Raw genomic sequence first — 8,486 nt, forward strand, 5'->3', positions numbered from 1 at the left:
GGGTAAACCACACTGAGGTATGCGGACCGTTGCGGCATATGACCTAACGTTTGGATTATTGCTTGGCAGAGTAATAATCGGGACGGGGTGTCGTTCGGTTATAAGTCGAGGGGAGGCTTATGATCGAATGCAGGATTGATTGTGGACTTGATTGATGTGCACCATGCTTTATACTTACATACATGCAAACTTGCGCGCTCTTATAAATTTACTATTTTATGTGTATGTGAGCTAAACTCACGAACTCGCCAAATTTTTAGTTGACACTTTTTAGCATGTATTCAGGTACCTTGTGGATAGCAATTTGGATTAGCATTGTAATGAGTATGCCTAAGGATAGAGGCATATGCCGAACAAGAACAATGAAGATTATATGCCAAGGAGATTAGTAGAACCCAACACGGATTGCAGCAGTGTCAGAGAAGAGATAGTGGTGTAGTTACACCTTGTTTTAAATGTGTAGTACAAACATTATAGCTTATCTTTATTAATGATATTCCGCTGCTTGCATTGGTACCAATTTGTCCATAAAACGACCATGCCACCATGGCAGGGTGTGACAGATTGGTATCAGAGCCAAAGGTTTTAGCGAATTAGAATTCGTTAGAGATTTCTAGGCTTTAACCGAAATGCTTTTAGGATCCCTACTTGCTAAGACTCTGACACTGCAAGACCTTGACCACATAAGTACATGATATCACCCAGGTATAATCAAAAGAACTCTCGGGAGTTGAAATACTTACCTAAAACACAAACACCAATATTATAATATTATTTAAGTGTAATCTTTCCATACAAGGAAACTTTATTCACCAAGAAGCAAACGTTGTAGCCAGCACTTAGAATTAACTAGTATGCAATACCAATAACAGATTTTACATTGTTGTCCAGTAACTTATTGTGAAATAATGTATATACTAGGCATACTTGGTGATTTCTAGCATAGTGCAAGCTCACTGATTATCTTTCATATACATATTGCATACGGACTGAGGTGAGTTTCGTGCTGCCCTTTTTACTTAAACTTTTTGGGCTTGATACATGCTGGTTTTACTTATGGTGTGATGTTTATCAAGACTTGTTTTCTGCCATATTTTTGTCCCGCTTTAAATTACGCAATCATTAACTCAGGAGTGAGCCTATGGCTTGTATGGGTAGTACTATTTGGGAGACCCCCACGCACAATGACCCTATGTCGGGTAAACCACACTGAGGTATGCGGACCGTTGCGGCATATGACCTAACGTTTGGATTATTGCTTGGCAGAGTAATAATCGGGACGGGGTGTCGTTCGGTTATAAGTCGAGGGGAGGCTTATGATCGAATGCAGGATTGATTGTGGACTTGATTGATGTGCACCATGCTTTATACTTACATACATGCAAACTTGCGCGCTCTTATAAATTTACTATTTTATGTGTATGTGAGCTAAACTCACGAACTCGCCAAATTTTTAGTTGACACTTTTTAGCATGTATTCAGGTACCTTGTGGATAGCAATTTGGATTAGCATTGTAATGAGTATGCCTAAGGATAGAGGCATATGCCGAACAAGAACAATGAAGATTATATGCCAAGGAGATTAGTAGAACCCAACATGGATTGCAGCAGTGTCAGAGAAGAGATAGTGGTGTAGTTACACCTTGTTTTAAATGTGTAGTACAAACATTATAGCTTATCTTTATTAATGATATTCCGCTGCTTGCATTGGTACCAATTTGTCCATAAAACGACCATGCCACCATGGCAGGGTGTGACAGATTGGTATCAGAGCCAAAGGTTTTAGCGAATTAGAATTCGTTAGAGATTTCTAGGCTTTAACCGAAATGCTTTTAGGATCCCTACTTGCTAAGACTCTGACACTGCAAGACCTTGACCACATAAGTACATGATATCACCCAGGTATAATCAAAAGAACTCTCGGGAGTTGAAATACTTACCTAAAACACAAACACCAATATTATAATATTATTTAAGTGTAATCTTTCCATACAAGGAAACTTTATTCACCAAGAAGCAAACGTTGTAGCCAGCACTTAGAATTAACTAGTATGCAATACCAATAACAGATTTTACATTGTTGTCCAGTAACTTATTGTGAAATAATGTATATACTAGGCATACTTGGTGATTTCTAGCATAGTGCAAGCTCACTGATTATCTTTCATATACATATTGCATACGGACTGAGGTGAGTTTCGTGCTGCCCTTTTTACTTAAACTTTTTGGGCTTGATACATGCTGGTTTTACTTATGGTGTGATGTTTATCAAGACTTGTTTTCTGCCATATTTTTGTCCCGCTTTAAATTACGCAATCATTAACTCAGGAGTGAGCCTATGGCTTGTATGGGTAGTACTATTTGGGAGACCCCCACGCACAATGACCCTATGTCGGGTAAACCACACTGAGGTATGCGGACCGTTGCGGCATATGACCTAACGTTTGGATTATTGCTTGGCAGAGTAATAATCGGGACGGGGTGTCGTTCGGTTATAAGTCGAGGGGAGGCTTATGATCGAATGCAGGATTGATTGTGGACTTGATTGATGTGCACCATGCTTTATACTTACATACATGCAAACTTGCGCGCTCTTATAAATTTACTATTTTATGTGTATGTGAGCTAAACTCACGAACTCGCCAAATTTTTAGTTGACACTTTTTAGCATGTATTCAGGTACCTTGTGGATAGCAATTTGGATTAGCATTGTAATGAGTATGCCTAAGGATAGAGGCATATGCCGAACAAGAACAATGAAGATTATATGCCAAGGAGATTAGTAGAACCCAACACGGATTGCAGCAGTGTCAGAGAAGAGATAGTGGTGTAGTTACACCTTGTTTTAAATGTGTAGTACAAACATTATAGCTTATCTTTATTAATGATATTCCGCTGCTTGCATTGGTACCAATTTGTCCATAAAACGACCATGCCACCATGGCAGGGTGTGACAGATTGGTATCAGAGCCAAAGGTTTTAGCGAATTAGAATTCGTTAGAGATTTCTAGGCTTTAACCGAAATGCTTTTAGGATCCCTACTTGCTAAGACTCTGACACTGCAAGACCTTGACCACATAAGTACATGATATCACCCAGGTATAATCAAAAGAACTCTCGGGAGTTGAAATACTTACCTAAAACACAAACACCAATATTATAATATTATTTAAGTGTAATCTTTCCATACAAGGAAACTTTATTCACCAAGAAGCAAACGTTGTAGCCAGCACTTAGAATTAACTAGTATGCAATACCAATAACAGATTTTACATTGTTGTCCAGTAACTTATTGTGAAATAATGTATATACTAGGCATACTTGGTGATTTCTAGCATAGTGCAAGCTCACTGATTATCTTTCATATACATATTGCATACGGACTGAGGTGAGTTTCGTGCTGCCCTTTTTACTTAAACTTTTTGGGCTTGATACATGCTGGTTTTACTTATGGTGTGATGTTTATCAAGACTTGTTTTCTGCCATATTTTTGTCCCGCTTTAAATTACGCAATCATTAACTCAGGAGTGAGCCTATGGCTTGTATGGGTAGTACTATTTGGGAGACCCCCACGCACAATGACCCTATGTCGGGTAAACCACACTGAGGTATGCGGACCGTTGCGGCATATGACCTAACGTTTGGATTATTGCTTGGCAGAGTAATAATCGGGACGGGGTGTCGTTCGGTTATAAGTCGAGGGGAGGCTTATGATCGAATGCAGGATTGATTGTGGACTTGATTGATGTGCACCATGCTTTATACTTACATACATGCAAACTTGCGCGCTCTTATAAATTTACTATTTTATGTGTATGTGAGCTAAACTCACGAACTCGCCAAATTTTTAGTTGACACTTTTTAGCATGTATTCAGGTACCTTGTGGATAGCAATTTGGATTAGCATTGTAATGAGTATGCCTAAGGATAGAGGCATATGCCGAACAAGAACAATGAAGATTATATGCCAAGGAGATTAGTAGAACCCAACACGGATTGCAGCAGTGTCAGAGAAGAGATAGTGGTGTAGTTACACCTTGTTTTAAATGTGTAGTACAAACATTATAGCTTATCTTTATTAATGATATTCCGCTGCTTGCATTGGTACCAATTTGTCCATAAAACGACCATGCCACCATGGCAGGGTGTGACAGATTGGTATCAGAGCCAAAGGTTTTAGCGAATTAGAATTCGTTAGAGATTTCTAGGCTTTAACCGAAATGCTTTTAGGATCCCTACTTGCTAAGACTCTGACACTGCAAGACCTTGACCACATAAGTACATGATATCACCCAGGTATAATCAAAAGAACTCTCGGGAGTTGAAATACTTACCTAAAACACAAACACCAATATTATAATATTATTTAAGTGTAATCTTTCCATACAAGGAAACTTTATTCACCAAGAAGCAAACGTTGTAGCCAGCACTTAGAATTAACTAGTATGCAATACCAATAACAGATTTTACATTGTTGTCCAGTAACTTATTGTGAAATAATGTATATACTAGGCATACTTGGTGATTTCTAGCATAGTGCAAGCTCACTGATTATCTTTCATATACATATTGCATACGGACTGAGGTGAGTTTCGTGCTGCCCTTTTTACTTAAACTTTTTGGGCTTGATACATGCTGGTTTTACTTATGGTGTGATGTTTATCAAGACTTGTTTTCTGCCATATTTTTGTCCCGCTTTAAATTACGCAATCATTAACTCAGGAGTGAGCCTATGGCTTGTATGGGTAGTACTATTTGGGAGACCCCCACGCACAATGACCCTATGTCGGGTAAACCACACTGAGGTATGCGGACCGTTGCGGCATATGACCTAACGTTTGGATTATTGCTTGGCAGAGTAATAATCGGGACGGGGTGTCGTTCGGTTATAAGTCGAGGGGAGGCTTATGATCGAATGCAGGATTGATTGTGGACTTGATTGATGTGCACCATGCTTTATACTTACATACATGCAAACTTGCGCGCTCTTATAAATTTACTATTTTATGTGTATGTGAGCTAAACTCACGAACTCGCCAAATTTTTAGTTGACACTTTTTAGCATGTATTCAGGTACCTTGTGGATAGCAATTTGGATTAGCATTGTAATGAGTATGCCTAAGGATAGAGGCATATGCCGAACAAGAACAATGAAGATTATATGCCAAGGAGATTAGTAGAACCCAACACGGATTGCAGCAGTGTCAGAGAAGAGATAGTGGTGTAGTTACACCTTGTTTTAAATGTGTAGTACAAACATTATAGCTTATCTTTATTAATGATATTCCGCTGCTTGCATTGGTACCAATTTGACCATAAAACGACCATGCCACCATGGCAGGGTGTGACAGATTGGTATCAGAGCCAAAGGTTTTAGCGAATTAGAATTCGTTAGAGATTTCTAGGCTTTAACCGAAATGCTTTTAGGATCCCTACTTGCTAAGACTCTGACACTGCAAGACCTTGACCACATAAGTACATGATATCACCCAGGTATAATCAAAAGAACTCTCGGGAGTTGAAATACTTACCTAAAACACAAACACCAATATTATAATATTATTTAAGTGTAATCTTTCCATACAAGGAAACTTTATTCACCAAGAAGCAAACGTTGTAGCCAGCACTTAGAATTAACTAGTATGCAATACCAATAACAGATTTTACATTGTTGTCCAGTAACTTATTGTGAAATAATGTATATACTAGGCATACTTGGTGATTTCTAGCATAGTGCAAGCTCACTGATTATCTTTCATATACATATTGCATACGGACTGAGGTGAGTTTCGTGCTGCCCTTTTTACTTAAACTTTTTGGGCTTGATACATGCTGGTTTTACTTATGGTGTGATGTTTATCAAGACTTGTTTTCTGCCATATTTTTGTCCCGCTTTAAATTACGCAATCATTAACTCAGGAGTGAGCTTATGGCTTGTATGGGTAGTACTATTTGGGAGACCCCCACGCACAATGACCCTATGTCGGGTAAACCACACTGAGGTATGCGGACCGTTGCGGCATATGACCTAACGTTTGGATTATTGCTTGGCAGAGTAATAATCGGGACGGGGTGTCGTTCGGTTATAAGTCGAGGGGAGGCTTATGATCGAATGCAGGATTGATTGTGGACTTGATTGATGTGCACCATGCTTTATACTTACATACATGCAAACTTGCGCGCTCTTATAAATTTACTATTTTATGTGTATGTGAGCTAAACTCACGAACTCGCCAAATTTTTAGTTGACACTTTTTAGCATGTATTCAGGTACCTTGTGGATAGCAATTTGGATTAGCATTGTAATGAGTATGCCTAAGGATAGAGGCATATGCCGAACAAGAACAATGAAGATTATATGCCAAGGAGATTAGTAGAACCCAACACGGATTGCAGCAGTGTCAGAGAAGAGATAGTGGTGTAGTTACACCTTGTTTTAAATGTGTAGTACAAACATTATAGCTTATCTTTATTAATGATATTCCGCTGCTTGCATTGGTACCAATTTGTCCATAAAACGACCATGCCACCATGGCAGGGTGTGACAGATTGGTATCAGAGCCAAAGGTTTTAGCGAATTAGAATTCGTTAGAGATTTCTAGGCTTTAACCGAAATGCTTTTAGGATCCCTACTTGCTAAGACTCTGACACTGCAAGACCTTGACCACATAAGTACATGATATCACCCAGGTATAATCAAAAGAACTCTCGGGAGTTGAAATACTTACCTAAAACACAAACACCAATATTATAATATTATTTAAGTGTAATCTTTCCATACAAGGAAACTTTATTCACCAAGAAGCAAACGTTGTAGCCAGCACTTAGAATTAACTAGTATGCAATACCAATAACAGATTTTACATTGTTGTCCAGTAACTTATTGTGAAATAATGTATATACTAGGCATACTTGGTGATTTCTAGCATAGTGCAAGCTCACTGATTATCTTTCATATACATATTGCATACGGACTGAGGTGAGTTTCGTGCTGCCCTTTTTACTTAAACTTTTTGGGCTTGATACATGCTGGTTTTACTTATGGTGTGATGTTTATCAAGACTTGTTTTCTGCCATATTTTTGTCCCGCTTTAAATTACGCAATCATTAACTCAGGAGTGAGCCTATGGCTTGTATGGGTAGTACTATTTGGGAGACCCCCACGCACAATGACCCTATGTCGGGTAAACCACACTGAGGTATGCGGACCGTTGCGGCATATGACCTAACGTTTGGATTATTGCTTGGCAGAGTAATAATCGGGACGGGGTGTCGTTCGGTTATAAGTCGAGGGGAGGCTTATGATCGAATGCAGGATTGATTGTGGACTTGATTGATGTGCACCATGCTTTATACTTACATACATGCAAACTTGCGCGCTCTTATAAATTTACTATTTTATGTGTATGTGAGCTAAACTCACGAACTCGCCAAATTTTTAGTTGACACTTTTTAGCATGTATTCAGGTACCTTGTGGATAGCAATTTGGATTAGCATTGTAATGAGTATGCCTAAGGATAGAGGCATATGCCGAACAAGAACAATGAAGATTATATGCCAAGGAGATTAGTAGAACCCAACACGGATTGCAGCAGTGTCAGAGAAGAGATAGTGGTGTAGTTACACCTTGTTTTAAATGTGTAGTACAAACATTATAGCTTATCTTTATTAATGATATTCCGCTGCTTGCATTGGTACCAATTTGTCCATAAAACGACCATGCCACCATGGCAGGGTGTGACAGATTGGTATCAGAGCCAAAGGTTTTAGCGAATTAGAATTCGTTAGAGATTTCTAGGCTTTAACCGAAATGCTTTTAGGATCCCTACTTGCTAAGACTCTGACACTGCAAGACCTTGACCACATAAGTACATGATATCACCTAGGTATAATCAAAAGAACTCTAAGGGTTGGTTATTGGAATTGACTAGTTCTATGATTTGGCTTATAGAACTCTAAGACTTCATTTAGAGGATTAACAACTAAGTGAAAACCTGATTAATTTGAAAGTGTGCACACATGATAGGCTATTGATTTTCTCATGGATACTTGTAAGACCTTTATGCACACGTGATCAGCATTATTGTTTATTGGGCACACTAGTTTGATTGGAGCGAGTTATGCTCGAGAGTATCTGCCAATGCTAGAAGGCTACTATATTGAATGGAGCGTGTTATGCTTGGGACTATTTGGGGACTTCGACCCTGTTTTGTGTTAAGTATTTTTTTTCTTTCACACTTAGCAAAGAAGGTTACGTGATTTACCTTCTTCGATATCCATAGAAAACCATAGATGAGTAACATAGGAGCCCATTCTGCATTACTATGTGTGCCATAAGAGCTTTCTTAGGAAAATACAAAACTATAACTATGAACAAAATTCATATAAAACACCTGATGGGAGAAAACTATAGTGACCATGCAAGGCAAATTTATAATTATGGGTGATCAATGTAATTATAAATTTACACATGCGTGTGAATTCT

Source organism: Bidens hawaiensis, unplaced genomic scaffold, assembly GCF_021521415.1.
Source record: "Bidens hawaiensis isolate Kalapana, Puna unplaced genomic scaffold, B.hawaiensis_p1.1 tig00020517_1, whole genome shotgun sequence".
NCBI classification, from domain to species: domain Eukaryota; kingdom Viridiplantae; phylum Streptophyta; class Magnoliopsida; order Asterales; family Asteraceae; genus Bidens; species Bidens hawaiensis.